Here is a 20,379-nt window from a genome sequence, read left to right as displayed (position 1 = left end):
ATCAATCTCCAAAGACCAGAACTTTACTTCAGAACTTGAAGCAAGGGCCTAAACCCACAAACTGAGAACTCTTCTCAGCAGGCCTCAGCATCCTTAAAATCATTTGCAAACTATTCCACAGCCGGGCGAGCTGTTTGAATTCTTTTGCCAAGAACTCTTGCCAGTACACAGAAAGCAGTGTTACATCCAGAATCCAGTTGATCCGGACCGGAAAGCAGAGCAGTATCCAGGACCAGAGGCCAGAGGCCAGAGATCCAGAGTGACCCAGACCGCTGTGAGCAGAACCAGAGAGCTGACCCAGATCACTGTGAAGTGCCGAGACCAGAACCCGAGTCCAGTCCAAAACCTGACCAGATCCGTGGCTAGGCCTAGTTCAAATTTATATTGTGAGTACCTAGCAGAACTGTGCAGAACTGTGCAGAACCAATCTCTTAGTTAAAATAATCTAATCCAAACTGTTTTAACCTAAGTAGAACAGCCTCCTAGAAATTGTGTCATCTGTCATTTGTAAAGCTGCACAACTGTCACCTGTCAATTCTGAAGCTGCAAGCTGTCACCTGTCATTTTGAGTTTTCCTTTAAATCCGAAAAACTACCTTTATTTAATCGTCCGTATCTCTGGAACGAACCGTTTGGGCGAGGAACGAAATGAAGCTTAGAATCTAAGCTTTCCAATGAACCTAAAACCGACTTTCCTTCTCCTTATACTTTTGCCGTAATCGCGATTCACGCACTCGCGAATTTTGCTGCGATTTGCGATTTGGCCTGATTTCTTTACCTGTAAAAAGATAGCAGCTTTTTGCTTTCCTGTGCTAAAAATTCGTTTGTCTCTTAATAACCATCCCTGAATCATTGCTAAAGTGAGCCTGAGCTCATCCCAAGTATCTCTCACTCACCCTGAACCTCCTAAAGGGAATTAAAAGCATTTTCAGCATATTTCTCACTTCACTGCCACCACATTTAAAGCACTTGGGCCTGTGTTTTAAAACTCATACCTGTTTTCTCTAAGCTTGCTGGGGGGGAACTGAATTTCGTATTGTATTTGATTGCATTCCTGAGAACTGTGTGCTCCTCTTTCCATCTCCTTCCATTTCTTACATTGCATAGGGGAGGGAGGTGAATTGCCAGAGAAAAAGTGATTATCTTATCTTTTGCTAAAATCATATCAAGTATTTCTGTACTGCATTTTTGTCCTCATTGCTTTTCCCTTGAAATCATAAAAGTATTTTTGCTGCTTTATCCATCCTATACTAACTCCTCATTGATTGTAAAGACGTGTGCTAGTGCCAGATTACCCATTGTTGATCAACATCATATGTCTAAGTGTACTATCAGATATTAATTTATTATAAAGTGTGATATATATATATTGTTTAAATTCTCAAATAAACCTTTTAAATTGCAAAACAAACCTACTTCTTGGCTCAGTGGGGTCAGGGGGATTCTAAGGGGGGTGTTATACAAGGGTGGTCATCCAGAGTACTGAACTACACATAAAACTACATTAATAAGGGTTTTCCTCAGCATCCCAGACTAGGCATTGACTTGGCTGTAGTGTTGATTGAATATCGCTTACAGAAGTGGGTGCTCGAGCGGGATATTCTGGGTTAGATTTACCATTTGTGCAGATTAATACAGTGTGCCAACTGACCAGATACACATATCCGGTTAGATCACCACGCTGTTTTACACTGTGAAAGCACCCCTCAAAGGAACGCTCTAAGGAAACGGTCTGTTTTGCAAAATAAAATACAAACTTCTTCCAGAATGACGACCTTGGTAGATATGAAAATAGCCAGAGAGCACTTCTAACATAAGCTATTTGTGAGAGGTGAGTGGACTCATCAGGACCAAACGGTCTGGCTGCAGGCAATCGTGCAACAGGTCACTGAAACAGGGTCAGATATATGAAGAGATCAGGGTCCATTACATGTGGCCCTGAGTGAATTATACATGGCTCCTAAAGTTAAAGATGAACACAACAAGATGGTTAGGATAGCTGCATATTTGTATCTATATATGGGAGCCATGCAGGACAAATGTGCTGAAGGCCAAGATCTGGCAAGTAGGCAACAGCTGGCGTTAGAAAAGGCCCAATCTGACCTGGTCTCTTCTGAGCAGAGGCTGCAGAGGAGCCAGGAGTCAGAAAATGATAGTAGGCAGTATATCATTAAAATAAAAGAGGACATGGATAGACTGCAACAGGAGAAGGCTGACCAGGATACCAGATTTCTGGCCTTGCAGAAGGAGTACCAAGAAGGTTTGGACTCCCTTCTGCAGAGCCAGAAAAAGCTGGAGCAACAACTGGACTTCAACAGGGCATGCACAGAGCAGGTAGCCACCCTGCAAATTCGATTAGACGGAGAGAAAGAGGAAAGCAATAAATTGATTCTGAAAGACCTGGATACCCAGGCAGAGTTTGATCAGGAGCGCCAGAAAGCTGGTGCCTTCCAAAGGCAAAGGGACGACCTGGTGGCACAGATGCAGGCTCTTAGTCAGGAAAGGGATACCTTAGGCCAGGAAGTCTGCCACTTAAAAAGGAAAATGGAAGAAAATCACCTAGCCCTCCAGGGACTGGGTGACCTCCAAAAAGAACACCAGAACTAGTTAGAGCACACCAGGAGGGTGGAGGATGCTCTGGCAAGAAAGGAGCAGTACCTCCCAGGAATGGATGGGCGGGTATCCGGGTATGGGCACCCAAGCACAGTGCAATTTAGTGGGGAACCCCAGGAGAGTAGGCCCATTAAGGGCATCCTGAAAACCTCTACCCAGTTAGGTCAGTGGGGGGGATAATCAGCAAATCCTGGTAGCAAGGAGGGATCGGAAGACTCCTCTGAGTGTCACAGGACACAGGAGACCAGGTCCACACATTCTGCCAGCCATTCCCAAGCTCGCAGAATCCGGGAAAACCTAGAAGATCAGACGGGCACCTCTGGGAGCAGTGCTTCTGAGTCAGAGGATGAATGGACCAGGGTTACCCGAACCAAAAAGGCCAATAAGGCAAAAAGGGCCTTGCTTAAGGACCCATTGAAACAAATAAAGGCAATCAGGAGTGTCATCACTCCTTATCATAAGAACGCCAAGTATTCCGTTTGGGAACACTTGGAGCTCTATGAGCAAATGATGGAGACTTTCCATTTGAAGGACAGCAGTAGCTGCATCCAGTACGTCAAATGGACATTCTCCCCAGAATACTCCAGTTTCTTTGCAGGGCTGGAGGACCAAAATCATTTAAGATGGTCCACCTATAAGGCGGCCATCTTGAAACATTTTTCTGTTCACAGAAATCCTCAAGAGGCTCGCAAGGCAGCCTACAATTTGCAATGTGGGGAGGATCAGGCCCCACAAGAGTTTGTGCAAGAATTAAAACGTGCTTTTGCGCAGACCACCAGAAGGGTGCGCACAGATAGCAGAGAATTTATCAATACGTTTTTCCATGCCTTACCCAAATACATAATGACCCAGCTCGTGAGAGATTTTCATGAGAAAAGATCTTTAGACTGGGTCATTGAAAAGGCTACCCGGATCTATGAGGTGCAGAAGCCCATCGAAAATAAGAATAATGCGCAGAAAAACCCCAAAACCAACAGCACCCCTGCTGCTGCCAAGGTGGCAGAGGTAAAGGTTGCCCCCGTTTTAGATTTGGAGATGGGGGGCCTAATAACCTGCCTGCACCAAATAATTCACAGCCCAGAAGGCCCTCGGGCCAGTCACAGACAGGGAGTCGAGGAGGTAGTCCCACAAATGGGGTCCCCCGCCCACCTGACTATGTAAGTCCCCGCTACAAGGGAAACAGACCAATCCTGGGTTATGTGTGGACTCCTCCAGCACAAGGGGGGGATCCAGCCAAGCACCTAACCCAGGGAACTTCCCTCCCAATTTACCACAGGAGGGCAGAAATTCTCCAAATCCTGGGCAGAACTTTTTCCCCAGGTATCCACCCAATTTCCAGCCCCAAAATCATTCATCCTTCTTTCCCCAATTCCCTGAGCCCAGACAACCTAATCCGGGAGAGGGGAGGCCAAGGGTGGAGGGGTACCAAAATCTTCCCAACCAGGGGTACTACCAGAGAAGGGATAGCTACCCTTCCCGGGATCAGCCCAGGGGAGAAAATAGAGCCCCGTATCAGCCGGAGCGGGTTTCACAACTTGAGCGCCAGGTCCAAAATATGGCACGGGATCTGGGTCACATACTGAGGGCTCAACAGATCCCTCTGATGAGCATGCCACTGCAGAATGCCCCAAACTCTGGACCTGGTGCTCCAGAACAATGACGGGGGCAGCACCCCAATAACCCACTGGTTCCCAGGAAGGAGGCACAAGGGGAAGAGGGGTGTAAAGCCTTGGAGGAAGCTTCCTTCCCAACTTGTAAACAGCCCCTGGAAAACCAGGAACCGGAAACAAAATCTCCTGCCCCCGAAAGCCTGCCTCCTAAGGAGCAGAGGGGGGGTAGGAGAAACAAAGGACCCAAACAGACCCACTTTGTGGAGGAGGTACAGGTCTTCCAATTTGAGGGAGAGGGATCCTCAGAAGATCCTGGGAAAAGGATCTTCTCCTTCAGAGATGGGCGAACTCCTCCCAAGGAAAAATGGGTCACAAGGGATTCCCATCCAGACTGGGGAGATGTGGAGACTGAGCTACCGCCGCCCATCATCTCATCCCAGGACCGGCAATACCAAAATCCCAAGGGTCAAACCCATCCTGATGACTGCCTCCAAAAAGGGCGGGGCGGCCCAGAACCGGAACCAGGGGAACCCACAATGGCTCTGATCTCCAGTTGCCAACTTATTCTTTCAGATTCCCAAGGCTCTCCACATAATTCTGCCCAAATCTCTTCGCTAGCAATGTCCAAAACCAGAAAGTTAGCCCACCAGTTGTCCAAAAATGTGCATTATCTGTGCCCCCTTGAGGAGAAGGAGGGAAGATAATATGCCCCGGTACAAGTACAGAGGCAGGGTACAATTTTGGCACTGGTGGACACTGGATCCCAAGCTACCCTTCTGTCCAAAAGGGCCTTTGAGGAACTAAATGCAGGAAGGGGGGAGAGTTACCGAATTCCTCTCACCTCTCTTCCTGGACAACTGCAGAACTTTGACGGGAAGGAAATTCCTGTCGAGGGGACTGCAGATCTGGACATCAAAATTGGGCGACACAAGGTGAAACACACGGTCATAGTAGTGACTCCAGAGGGCACCCCTTGTTTACTAGGGAATGACCTCCTGAGAAGGATGTCACTCCTAATAGATTGTGTAAACAAGGTCCTCTGGACCCAGACTAGCCGACCAATAAAATTAAAACAGAGTGTCAACCATGTTAGTTTAAACGGCACCTGCCACATGGTTGAATAAAAATCTGACCAAGTAGAATTTCACTTCCAGAACAACCAAACTCCAGACGTGACAGTAATAGCAGTAGGACAACAGACTGGTGATGGGGGGTCCTCTCTATTTCTGAAAACACCCTGAAATTCTTTACTAATCCACAATCAGAAACTCCCACTCCTATAGTCCAGAAAGATGTGAAATCAGCTAAGAGCCTGGCTGATATTCAGCAAATTAGAGAGCAGTTGTTCATCCCTGTTCAGTTAAATGATGGGAAGGACTCTGTTCTCGCTCGAGTGTGTGCGAACAACGGTTAGAGGTTCATCAGCGAAGCCATGTTCCGACAACTCCCAAAAGATCCAGCCATTCCCACATTCAAACTGATAGACAAATGGGAAATGGACCTGGAAGCATCTAATTCCAAACATCCCCTGCCAAGCAGGTGTATGCTCAAAATCTCCATTGGAACCAAGAGCATAGTCCATACTTGTTGGGTCGTGCGAGACGTCACTGCCGCCTTTTACTTAGGCAGTGACATTCTCAATCGCTTTGCCATTAGTTTGGACCTAATAAACTTCAAAGCTTGGTCCCGATTAGCGGATAATCCCATGGGCTTTGATGATCCAGAAAAAGCATTTAGGTCAGCTCAATTGCTACCTTATGCAGTTGAAATTCAGATTAAAGAGGAAGTCACCATCCCAAAATGGACCCGACAATTCTCCCTGGGAGTGAAAGCTAAAAGAGGACAAAAGTTGAAAAACCCTGATGCTTATATTCATCTAAATGCTTCTCTCCAACAGCAAGGGTTGGGGGTAAACCCAACACCATTAGTCAACATAGAACATGACACCATTCCAATAGAGGTGGATAACAGCGACTTAAAGAGGATTACTCTAGCCGCAGGCACCATTATTGGAATGGTGATTGATGACCGACATTTCTCCATTGATTTAGGAAATGAACTGTTAGGACCAATCCCCAAGGACTGTTTTGACAGTGACAGTGAGGACAATGCAACACCAGACAGGATTTTCACACGGCATGGGGGGAACTTCCTGGTGTACACTTCTTGCCCTTATGGTAAGGAAGATGTGACTTGTGACTTCAGGAGGTATGAGGTGATTTTCCAGGTCCATGAGGGCTGCCTTTCCCACCTGAAGCCTCCAGTCCAAATCAGCACTCTGACCAGGGACTTCTCCACCCAGCTGGAGGAGGCCGCTGAGATAGCCAAACCAGAAGTCTTTCCAGGCTTCAGGCAGATGGTGGAAGAGAGAGTCAACCTGGCTGATGCCTGCGTGACTCTGGAACAGAAGCAAAAGTTGAAACAAGTTTTCTTGGATTTCCAAGATCTCTTTGCGGTAGACTCATATGACTGTGGTCGCACCGACATCCACACAACAACAATTCCCACGGACCCTGGAATGACTCCAGTGTTTGTGAAGCAATATCGTTTGCCTCTCGCATCCATGGAGTCCCTTACTGAAATAATTAAGAACCTTGAGTCCCGGGGAATAATCCGTCCAGTCCACAGCACTTTTAATAATCCGGTGCTGGGAATATTGAAGCCAAACGGCCAGTGGAGATTCTGCACCGACCTTAGGGAGCTCAACAAACGGGTCCATACTTCCCGATGGCCCCTGCCCTACGTTGACCAAGGGCTGGCCCAGATCCAGGGGTCACAGGTATTCACAGCAATAGACCTGACCAATGGATACTGGACCATGCCTGTCAGTAGGGAGGACCAATACAAACTGGCTTTTACCTTTGGGAGCCAGCAGTACACATGGACCCGGACTCCCTTCGGATACCTCAACTCCGGCAATGAATTCAACATTTTCCTACATAAGGCCATGCCCGACCTGGGTGCGAGGGGTAACCTTGCTTATGTAGATGATGTCCTCATCAAAAGTTCATCTGTGGAGGAACACATAGCAGTGATCCGTTATGTTCTGACACAGTTGAGGGCCGCCGGAGCAAAACTTTCCTTTCAGAAAGCACAGTGGTGTAGAACCCGTGTTAATTTCTTGGGGCATGAGATTACTCCTCAGGGTCTCTGTCCCCAAGAAAAGAAAATGGAAGCACTTCAGAAACTGAAAGACCCCACAACTCTGCGGGAACTAAGGAGCTTCCTTGGACTGACTAATTACAGCAGAAAGTTCATTGAAGGCTACGCAGAGATCACTAGACCCCTGATTCATCTCTTGAAGGGGGGGGTCAAGTGGGAATGGGGTCCAGAACAATCCGAGGCGGTAAGACAACTCAAAAGAAGCCTCTCACAAGCGCCTTGCCTAGCTTACCCTGTCAGAAACAAGGAGTTCTTCCTGGAGACGGGGTTCTCTAATGCGTGCTTGACGGCAGTATTATACCAAAAGTATGACAAGGTCAATAAAGTAATCTCCTATGCGAGCAAATCTTTATCCTCTGTGGAGGAAAAATTCAACGATTGTGAGAAGGCACTCCTGGCAATGGTGTGGGCATTGAAGAATTACCACCCGTTTATCCAGGGGGAACACATCATAGTGGAGACTCCACACCACCCTCTGCAATATCTCCAAAGTGACAGAATCCGGGCCGGAAATGTGAGTAATTCCCGAATTACTTCCTGGATTCTGTCAATGCAAGGCTTTCCTGTGGAGGTCAGATATGGCCAAAACAAGAAGAGTCCCCTCGCGCAAGGTCTGGCTGACTTGCATGATTGTGCCAGAGAAACTGTCTCGAGGACGAAAGTCTAAAAATAAAGGACAACATGGAGGCATACCGTAATTCCCCACACAAAGTCTTTGAAGAAGACAAGTGTGAGGGAATGCCCACTGTCTATGTGGATGGATGCTCGTACCATGTTGACAACAACGGGGAGAAAGAACTGGTGGCCGGCGTAGGGAATGCCTGGGTGACGGAGTTTCTGAACCCTCCGCTGGATACAAAATTGGTCCCCGAAGTAGTCAGGTGGCAGAGTTGATGGCTGTGCATCAGGCCATCCTCACTGCTGTCCAACCTCAACTCCACAAACTGGTCATAATCACCGATTCAGATTATGTACGGAACGGGTTTGTGAAGCACCTGGTTAATTGGAAAACCAGAGGCATGTTATGTGCTAATAACAAACCTCTGAAACATGGGAAGTTAATCCAAAACATTGATGATCTGGTCACGTCAAATGGGATGACCATCTACTGGAAAAAGATCAAGGGTCATTCCAAAGTGGAGGGACCAGACAAAACTGGAAATGACTTAGCTGATCAGCTGGCCAAAACCGGGGCCTCTCATATAAATAGAGGCCCTGTTGGGGGAAATCCAGGTCACTGCTATCACTAGGTCCCAGACAAATGCTAACAATGATATTTCAACTGCACAATGGGGTAAGGAGACCCCTGATGCTGATTTAATTACAGCTCAGAAGGGGGATCCAATTATTGGTAAGTTTTACCAACACCTTGAGGACCCTGAGAACTTTCCCCTGACGGATACCGATTACATTGGGAAAGAGGACCTAAGAGTGTTGATGAAATGTCCAAAAATGTTCTGAATCCAAGACGGTTTGTTGGTAAGGAAATCCCAAGCCGGCCATGATCAGTGGGTAGTTCCTACCTCAATCCGAATCCTGATGTTAAGTCACGCCCATGATGCAGCCACCGCCGGTCATAGGGGGTTTCACACAACACTGGAAATCTTAAGAGAGGTTGCATACTGGCCAAACATGGGGCAGGACCTCGACCAATACTTGAGGGGGTGTCTTGTGTGTGCACAATTTCAGCCATCATCCCTCACACACCGTGAGCCTCTCCAAAAGAGGGGGATGACACTGCCATGGTCAGATTTGCAAATCGACTTTGTAGGCCCTGTAATTCGCTCGTCTAGAGGAAACAAGTACATGTTGACCGTTACATGCTTGTTTACCAAGTGGGTGGAATGTGTCCGAGCCCCAAACTGCAAGGCAGAAACAGCAGCTGCCCTGATGATTAACCACATATTTTCCCGTTTTGGTCTACCTCAAAGGATTGAGTCAGACAGGGGTAGCCACTTCACCAGTGAAGTAATGACAAAGATGTGGGAGATACTGGGGGTTAAAAGGAAGCTACACATTGCTTACAGACCAGCTTCTTCTGGAGCAGTGGAGAGATACAACCGAACCATTGTGAGCATATTAAAAAAGTTTGTGGCAGATTCTGGGCCAAGTTGGGATATCCGATTACCTCTGGTCCTAATGGCCATCAGATCTACCCCTTCATCTGCAACTAAAATGTCACCATTTGAGTTGATAATGGGGCGCAAGATGGTGCTTCCCCAGCATTTGCTCTACAGGACCCAAGAGCAGACACTGATAAATGCCTACACAACTCATGAGTATGTGGGGAATTTAAGGAAACACCTTCAACATGCTTTTACCTATGCTCAGCGGAATCTAGAGAGATCAGCTGATAGCATGAAAACCCACTACGATCTGAGGACCATCAGGAAGGAATATACTGTGGGGGACCGGGTCTATCTATACAATTTCCAAAGGAACCAGGCCAAACAGCGAAAATTCTTGCCTACATGGAAGGGACCGTTTGAAATTATAGACAAAATCTCCCCTGTGGCCAACAAGATCTGCATCCCCAAAGGCGGTTTGGCAGAGGGGGAAGACAAGTGGGTCCAAATAAATCAGCTAAAGTGTTGCCATCCCAGGCACACTCTGCAACAACTGGAGGAATCCACTGGAATCCCAGAGGGGGCCGCTCCAGAGTAATTCAGTTCCAACCCTAAAATATTCCACATATAGCATATAAAATTCTGTGATCCTTGTATATATATATGTTCCTTTCTCCTAATTTAAAAAAGAAAATGTATATGTTCATATCTTCTGAGTCATAAAATGTATATGTTCGCCACACCATTAATAGTGGTGGAAAAATGTCTAGGAATGTGTATTGCCGCTTTGCTTTATCATCCTAGGAGAGATGAAACCATGGAGACTGACCAAGGAGGACGACCGGGGACCGGGAGCAGAGACCCGAGGGGCCCGGGGTACCGCCCAATATTCCCATCAGGACCGGCGAGGAGAACCGATCGATCCAACTGGATGGGGGAAAAGATGCTGAACTGTGCCATCACCGGAAGAAGATGAGGAGAACATCCCAGATCTTGCGAGTTCCATCTGAGAAAGGACAGAATGGCCATCGCAAGAGGGGGGGCTTGTGGGATGTTTTTACCCATGCATCCAAGCCCTACAATAAAACTGTGCAGTACTGGCATGGAAAACATCATGATGGCCAGAACTCCCCAGAGAGTGCACAGGGAAAACATGAAGAATAGGCTGCCACCCATTTTTGCCTATGTTGTGAGCACAGGAGGGCACTGCCTAACCACCATTGGGCTACACACACAGTAGCCTGAAACCATTGGGAATGGCAATGCTGATTGCAAAAAAGCAACTCAGAACTGTGGGGAATTCATTTTCTTAATCCCAAAAATGGTTACATTACCAGTACTCACCACTATCAGAAAGCTGGCGTTTTAAAACCACCAGACTTCTGTGTAAAACTGCACAAATGAAACAAAACCAGACCAAGGAAAGACTTGCTAAGAGGTGGAAGAATGTAAAACCATATTCTGAAATGACTTGAAGGAAGTAATTATTTAATGTATAGGTACAAATTGTAGTTTGATTTGAATGTAGAAAACTGGGCACAAAAAGTGACATTTAGCTGAAACCTGGCTTAGTGAAACTGGATTCTGCCTGACAACTACCCCCGACAGGAGAAACCTGTTCAGCCATTCTTCCCAGGCCTAGATGCATCCTGCTGCCCCTTGCCAAAAGGAGTTGTCACCTCTCTGATTAGATTAGGGGTGGAGCACCTGGGAACTGGAAGGAACAGAACAATGCAACTCCCTTGACTCAGGCAAATGTTATATTGGGGGCGTCGTAAAGTGGCTTCCTCTTAGGGGAAACTGGGGGGCAGCTGTGCCTCTGTGAACAAGCTGGCTTGGGGGAAGTAGATAAACCAGTTATTCCACCCTGTGATGTGGGAAGCCACACCCCTTTTTGACCAGGGCATAATTTTAAAAAGATAGATAACTCATAGTGCGCACTTGTCAGAATTATATCACTAATATAATTATTTTTGTGATTTTTCTGTGAACATTTTGAGAGGCGTTAGGACCCTGTGGTGTATTCTGGGGGGTTGCTAGCGGAAAATAGGGTCTCACTCCAAATGTATGCATGTTAAAAATCTGACACTTCATCAATTAATGTCCATACTCCTTGCGCACATGTGTGTAATTTTGGGTAAATGTCCGATATTGCAAAACCAGTTAAAAAGCGCAAAATGTTGTCATTTTTGAATGCAAGCCCCCAGGAAGATCAGAGGCGGACAAGCATGGACCATAAGGAATATATAATGTGCACATGTAATTTCAACAAATTGTATATCTGGGAAAGATGTATTTGAATCAAATATAGATTTGTGGGCAAACTGACCAGGGGAGGATCCTCTGACCCATAAACAGACCTCATCATGATGACATTCCATTTCCTTCCCCCAATCATGGGAGAGGGGAGAATTGGGCCAATGACAAGTAGAGAGGGGCAGGCTTAGCTAGGCCCAGGCACACACCCATTTTCAAAACACATAAAAAGAGACTGCTGGGACAGGTAGAGACATTCAATTCCATTTGCCACGGAGCATGCTGACCGACAACTTCACATCCAGAGATCCAGACTTCAAATCCATCAATCTCCAAAGACCAGAACTTTACTTCAGAACTTAAGCAAGGGTCTAAACCCACAAACTGAGAACTCTTCTCAGCAGGCCTCAGCATCCTTAAAATCATTTGCAAACTATTCCACAGCCGGGCGAGCTGTTTGAATTCTTTTGCCAAGAACTCTTGCCAGTACCCAGAAAGCAGTGTTACATCCAGAATCCACTTGATCCAGACCAGAAAGCAGAGCAGTATCCAGAACCAGAGGCCAGAGATCCAGAGTGACCCAGACCGATGTGAGCAGAACCAGAGAGCTGACCCATATCACTGTGAAGTGCCGAGACCAGAACCGGAGTCCAGTCCAAAACCTGCCCAGATCCGTGGTGAGGCCTATTTCAAATTTATATTGTGAGTACCTATCAGAACTGTGCAGAACCAATCTCTTAGTTAAAATAATCTAATCCAAACTGTTTTAACATAAGTAGAAAAGCCTCCTAGAAATCGTGTCATCTGTCATTTGTAAAGCTGCACAACTGTCACCTGTCAATTCTGAAGCTGCAAGCTGTCACCTGTCATTTTGAGTTTTCCTTTAAATCCGAAAAACTACCTTTATTTAATCATCCGTATCTCTGGAACCGTTTGGGCTAGAAACGAAATTTAACTTTCATCTGAAAGCTTTCCAACGAACCTAACGAACCTAAAACCGACTTGCTACTCCTTATACTTTGGCCATAATCGCGATTCATGCTAAAAATGTGTTTGTCTCTTAATAACCATCCCTGAATCATTGCTAAAGTGAGCCTGAGCTCATCCCAAGTATCTCCCACTCACCCTGAACCTCCTAAAGGGAATTAAAAGCATTTTCAGCATATTTCTCACTTCGCTGCCACCACATTCAAAGCACTTGGGCCTGTGTTTTAAAACTCATACCTGTTTTCTCTAAGCTTGCTGGGGGGGAACTGAATTTCGTATTGTATTAGATTGCATTCCTGAGAACTGTGTGCTCCTCTTTCCATCTCCTTCCATTTCTTACATTGCATAGGGGAGGGGGGTGAATTAGCAGAGAAAAAGTGATTATCTTATCTTTTGCTAAAATCATAGCAAGTATTTCTGTACTGCATTTTTTTCCTCATTGCTTTTCCCTTGAAATCATAAAAGTTTTTTTGCTGCTTTATCCATCCTATACTAACTCCTCATTGATTGTAAAGAAGTGTGCTAGTGCCAGATTACCCATTGTTGATCAACATCATATGTCTAAGTGTACTATCAGATATTAATTTATTATAAAGTGTGATATATATATTGTTTAAATTCTCAAATAAACCTTTTAATTTGCAAAACAAACCTACTTCTTGGCTCAGTGGGGTCAGGGGGATTCTAAGGGGGGTGTTATACAAGGGTGGTCATCCAGAGTACTGAACTAGACATAAAAATACATTAATAAGGGTTTTCCTCAGCATCCCAGACTAGGCATTGACTTGGCTGTAGTGTTGATTGAATATCGCTTACAGATGGATATCACATCAAATGGCTATCACATGCTGATGACTTTGTGCTCCTAGATCAGATGCGGGTGGATCTTTGTAGGGCAGTCATATCATTAAACAGGTATGCAAAAGAGAATGGATTAATAATAAATTATGAGAAGACCGGGTGGATGTGTATTGGAAAAGGGAAGGTGACTGAAAGTCCCTTAAGTGTGAAAGAAGCTAGAATTGAGCAAGTCCCAAAGTACAGATATTTGGGAATATACTTAAATAGGAATACTATGCATACTGACATGGTGGATACCAAATGGAGAGCGCCTGCCTTTGCCTCATTAGTTAAGAAATATGCAAACAATAGCACCGGATATAGCTGAACAGTGGTGATTCTGGTCCATCGTCAATGCATTACCCCCATGGTGCATTGTGGCCTGGAAGCTACTTACAGTGATCATTGGGATTGGTTACAAATCCTTGAAGGTAAAGTTTGGGTTTGCTTCAATGTGTACCAATTGAAGCTCTGAGACTTGAACTGGGCTTGACCTCGCTGATAGGCCTTCTATACAGGAGGAGAGGTATACTATTTCTAAAATCTGGAGGTGTCCGTTTATTAAGTGTATTTAAGAAAATGAACATGGAGCTGCTTGATAACATTGGATTGGCTCTTGATTGGGACTTTTGCCTGTTGAGAAAGGATTTTATTGCCAAGCTTGAAGTGTGTGACTGGTACCTTAATTAGGATCATTTAGGCAAATAAATACTTTAAAAGATTATAGGGAATGCCAAACTACGTCTGCAAAAGTATTTCGAAACATCCCCTGCACCGCTTTTAAGAAGGTTTGGGTTACTGATGCGGCTTAATCAATTGCCCACATAGAGGTTATCGGACCTCGTAGGGGATTGTCGATGGAGGAGAGAGGATGAAGATTTTATAAGACTTGATATGCCTCAGAAACTAATAGACACATACTGACCTTGACAGTATAAAATCCTATGAATTCTGGAGAAACTGTTTAATGGCTACATATAGCAGGTTGAATATTGCTTTGTATAAGATGTGGAAAGTGATTGTCAATAAGCTGGCCAAGTTGAAATTAGGCTCCGGACTGTAGTCACTGAAGTGATAAGTGGTGGATAAGTGCCAAATTATGGAATGGTTAAGAATTGTAAGAGGACTATTTCAGTGTGGTATAGAAATGCAGAGTACTTTTTTCATGCACAGGACACTTTGATTGACGACAAATGGGTTAGTATTTATAAATATTTATGAAAGGTTAATTGTGGAAGTGAAAACGTTTAGTATTTGGTTGTTTTATATGTGTTGTGGAAATGTAATATGATGACATATTTTAATTTATTTATGTGAAATTGATGTGAAAAATTAAAATTTAACTAAAACAAATTAAAAATGATTATAATTAATGACATGATGACGCCGGACCCCAAAGGAATGTTCAAAAAAGTACGCTACTACGCAAGAACCACAGTCTCACGCACCACAAAGAAATGCATCATCAGCACTTCTCAGGGTATCCGGGATAAGCAGCAGGAAAGGAGGACATGCACAGGGTAGTTTTATTAAAAGTACACATTTCATGCAGGTGGACTACTAATGTTTGCATTTATACATTACAGAGGCCTTCCTCGGAACAGATTAGTGAACATGAGTCATCTGAAGACACCAGCAGACCACGAGTACCAACGAGTGCCAACGTCACCAACAAATAAAGATACTGAACCTAATACCTCGAACTGAGTTTTTTTAGGTACAAGAGAAAGACCAGGAGAGGAAAGAAAGCGACAAACAAAAAAGAAAAACAAATAGAGGAGAACAACTTGGTGGTGAACATCTCTAGTAAGATCCTCTCAGCAGAACAACTTAATATACTAAACAAGCGGCTATCTTTTGTTCCAACGTGCAATACCTCGCTATTTCAAGAAAAAATCTGTCTACACAGATTGTTCAGGAAATTAAGGTTGAAAATCTTTTTTGATTCACAACCTGAAATGGAACCGAAATTAACTCAAGAGGATATGTTGGAAATTCGTCCTAAGAGTACATTTAAGCCACATATACAAAACCCAATCCTGAATCTGTTTGAGAAGAGTGTCTTGCAAGACTTAAGTAAAATTAATTATAAGAGGAAAACACCCATCAACATCAAGAACCGTCAATTAGACCTAATAGACGACCTAGCCAAAAGCGAAGACATCACTATCAAACCAGCTGACAAGGGCAGTGCAATAGTTATCATGGACACGTCCTTCTATATGAAGAGATGCACTGAACTTCTCAGTGATGCTGACACCTATGCAATATTAGACAGGGACCCGTTACCAGAAATTAGAGAACTGATTAATAAGACATTATTAAAAGCAAAGGAGAACAAATGGATTAATGATAAAACATATCAGTTTCTAATTAATTCCCATCCTATTACACTGGTTTTCTATGGGTTCCCTAAGATTCATAAGGACAAACATAATCCACCCCTTAGACCCATTGTAGCCGGAACTGAGAGTGTCTTTGATCCTCTGGCAGTCTACATCGACAAACTATTACAACCCCTCATACAAGCATCATCTACCTACTTGAAGGATACAACAGATTTCTTGAATGGTCTAAAAAAAATTTCAGCCATCAGTGCAGACTGCATACTATTCAGTCTTGACGTCTGCAGTCTATATACTTCAATCCCTCATAGTGAGGGTATAGATTCTGTCGAATGGTTACTCCTTAACAGCTCAGGTAACTCACAATTTATCTTGGAACTACTAAATTTGATTCTGTACAACAGCTACTTTAGATATCAGGGCAAGTACTTCCTACAAACCTCCGGCACATCGATTGGGTCATCAATGGCACCCGTCTATGCCAACACCTTTATGTTTCAGTTTGAAAGTCAACACGTACTGGAACACCCCATATGGTCACCATACATCCTCATATGGAAGAGTTTATTGACAACATTTTTTGTATCTGGTGTGGTACACGGGAAGACCTAAATCTGTTTTTGGAATACATCAACCATGTGCATCCCAGAATTAAGTTTACTATTGAGATTGGTAACCCTTACTTACATTTTTTGGATGTCAATTTGAGCATTAACAACAACAAAATCGCAGCATCTGTGTATCACAAACCAAATGATGCGAACAACCTGCTACACTATTCAAGCTTCGACCCAAGGGCAATGCTCCAAAGCTTACCTTACAGTCAAATTTTGTGACTTAAAAGAATCATCTCTGATCCAGAAGACCTAGATAAGGAATGCACAAACCTTGTCGGTAAATTTCAGAACAGAGGTGACCCCCCAGAGATTCTAGAAGTTGCAAAAAACAGAGCCTCAGAAATCACACAGACAGATTTATTAAGAACTAAATTGAATGTGAAAGATACCCCACTGTTATTCATATCAACATTTTCAAGACAGAGTTTTCAGATTTCAAGAAGTATAAAAAAAATTGGAACATTCTTCACAATGATCAAACTTTTCTAAAACTGTTTCCCACCCCACCGATGATGTGTTTCAAAAGGGGTAAAAATATCAGAGACAAGTTAGTAAAGGCTGAAAAAGTACCCAAGGAGAAACAACTTTTTCTAACTACCAAGAAGTTGGGAACCTTTCCCTGTCTGAGCTGCACACACTGCAATAATGTGATCAAAGGCAATGTGGTGACTCACCCGAGAAATGGTGAAAAGATTACATTTAGAGATTACTCCACTTGTCTATCAGCGGGAGTAATCTATCTGTTGAAGTGCCCTTGTGGAAAAGTATATGTAGGTCAGATGAAAAGACCCATAAAATTGAGATTGACTGAAAATAGGTCAAATATAAGATGCAACATCCAAAACACTCACCAGTAGCTCACCACTTTAACTCTCAGAAACATTCAATTGCACAATTAAAATTCCAGGTACTTGAAGTTGTCAAACGACCCACAAGAGGAGGTGATTACCAATCCATCCTATTACAAAGAGAGGCTTACTGGATTGACAAAATGGGCTCTCTAGAGCCTTGGGACCTAAATGAGGACTTTAACTTAAACTGCTTCTTGTGATCATGAAGTATTCAAGAGGGATTATCTGACATCAAAAGAATATAATTCAAAACACATTGATCCATCACCATGCTAGTGTCAGACTTGTAATTTTAGGGAAAGCTAAATGTGCTCTTGCAAGCTCACTTTGAAATGTATACGGCGGTATGTCGCCATGTGAACTGAATTTAATAACATTACTTCCCCTGATATTTACTCACTATATGTTTGATCACATGTATATATTTGAAAAAAAACGTTGCACTATGTTCTATACAAAATGTGTATGGCCCAGGGTCACGGTTACTGTATGCTTCATAATGGGAATTATTGCACTTTACATATCATGAACTTTGAGGTGTAATGCTGCCATTTCTGTGGCTGATTAGCAGCCTGACTACTCTTCACTGACGGCTTCATAACAGAGACATATATAGGTTTTTGCCTGCTCTTTGGATTTTCATACCATAGTACCAGAGTCTATTAGCCACCATTTATGATCACGTTTTGACACCAATGGTATTATTATGTGTCATTACCATACTCTCTAATTTTTCTTTTTCTTTACTCTTATCACGAGTGAGATAGCATGAGTACCATATTTTATATGCGTTCTACGTGCTCATTTTAGGCACCCACACAGTGAACCCCTGCGGGATCTATCTAGACTGCCCCTTATTTATATACTTTATCCGTTTTGATCATCCTTAAATTATATCATTTTATCTTTTGACTACCTCGTCATATAGCTTCTACTACATATTCCATTTATGTTTGCCACTCTAAGATGGCCGATCTCCGGCCCTGTTTCTTAAGTCCTTTTTCTTAAGTCCTTTCTCTAGTCTCACTTCCTGGACCTTAACTAGACTCCAGAGGGCACGTGTCATTTCCATGGTCTCAATGGAAGACGCGGAGCCGTGGATCAGAACCTGTGAAGAGCTGTCGCCTCGCACTTCAGGTAAGCGCCTGCAGGTTCGCATCATCCCCTTGGTAGGGACTTGATAGAAAGTATCTTATTTTAAGCCATCTTCTCTCTTCTTTTTACTTTACAGTTGTAAAGACACACAGACCGGCATTCTTGTGTTTGCGTGTCTGATCATATTTACAACACTAACCTCTGACTTTGACTGATCCTAGCCATCTTGTTGTGCGTGTAACATTGTCAAGGTATTTTTCACGGCGATTCCGTATTTAACCACTTCAGATTATCTAGATTCATATCATTGCTTACAACCCGATCCGACTTTTGTTTTTATATTAGTTTACACTCGCATGCTGGATTCACGAGTGCTGCCGCCTAGTGTAGGCATGAAAATGAGACTAGAGGTCTCCATCTATTTCTTCGATATTATCACTCCGCCATTTACAACTATATAGGCACATGTTAGGTATGTCACTTTGATTTTATTTATGTATTTCAATTCTTGCTATCATTTTTATCTATTAAGTTGAATGCCTCTATTTTTCTCAGGACATGTCTCCTTTGACTCTATAGAAACTATGCATATATGCTCTTAGCATTGAGGAATGCACCTCCGGTGGCCCATTGAAATGCTTGCTACTTTTTCTCACCTTTCCTACAGCATGAGATTTGGATTATATCTCCTTAATGGTAACTATACTTATTTATATTGCCCCCCTCTTTGCAATTAGCATTTGTCATTTACTTATCTATCAGATTTATTTAAACCTGTGAACCAAGTAACAGCAATAGGGACCTGACGTTATCAAGCCTACAGAGTGAGGACTACCTGGTAACTTTGCATAACTTTGAGCATTGATGCTCTGGTTAATCATAGGACGCACAACCTCTAATTGATGACAATATACATAAAAACATGTGGAACCTGTGCCCTTTTATCATAGGATAGGAGGAACTGTTTGAGCTCAATATGGGAAACAGATATTCAAATTTAACTTGTAGAATATGTTATGTATAGATTACAGTGTTTGTCAACAAAAAAAAGTTTCTGAACCAATGTATTAAGAGTCCAACTCTGGCCATGTGAAGAAGAGGAAAACATCCTCGAAACGTGTCACCAATTGAAGTGGACTTCACTATTTCTTCAAATTTGGTGTCATCTATTGATACTATATTGCTTCTGTGTTTTGTAAATAACTTTTTAAATGAATTGAACTGCATTGCTTTGATATAAATATTTTTGGTTCTATAGAACTGTGTTTGTTGATATGTTTTACAAATAGTATTCACATTATCTGCTTATACCTTGTTTTAAAGAAAACAGTAGTGGACTCTGTCCAAACTTTTGAAAGTGTGCAGGGTACGGGAGGATTCCGAGGTTGAATCCTCTTTTTTCTCGTTTTTCAGTGTAGGGGTTTTGTGCCATGACCCCAGTTCCTCCCCCGCACCTAAAATTGACTAAAAAGTAATCCTTGAATTATCCAACAATTTCCTATGAACTAGAGGTGTGCACTTATATTCAACCTTTTGCTGTTATTTCCGCAGCCTGCAATTTTTGAATTTTTCAAAGCAGAGTGCAAACGCAAAGAGGAAACGCAGGTGACATTTCCTTTTCTCCTTATTTTTTGTTTTCAGTTTTGTAGAAAGTGTAAATGCTAACTGGCATTTACAATGGAAAAAGGTGGATTCGATAGGCAGCCCCCCATTTTACACCTGCATGAAAACGTCATCCAGGCATAAAAATATGAAGACGTAGGAGGAACGCATAGTGGGCATTTATTCTCTGCTTCTTGTCCATATTCCACCTCCAAATGTGTAGAACATGGTATCACCTTGTTTTATGCCTCCGTTTTGCACTCTGGAACATAAAAAATACGCATTCCTGGGATTTGGTGGGGTCTGAAATTGTAACTTGGAGATTCTGGGAAAGGT

This window comes from Ambystoma mexicanum, chromosome 6q (assembly GCF_040938575.1).
Source record: "Ambystoma mexicanum isolate Mex_15411 chromosome 6q, UKY_AmexF1_1, whole genome shotgun sequence".
NCBI lineage: Eukaryota > Metazoa > Chordata > Amphibia > Caudata > Ambystomatidae > Ambystoma > Ambystoma mexicanum.
This window is presented reverse-complemented; position numbering follows the sequence as displayed.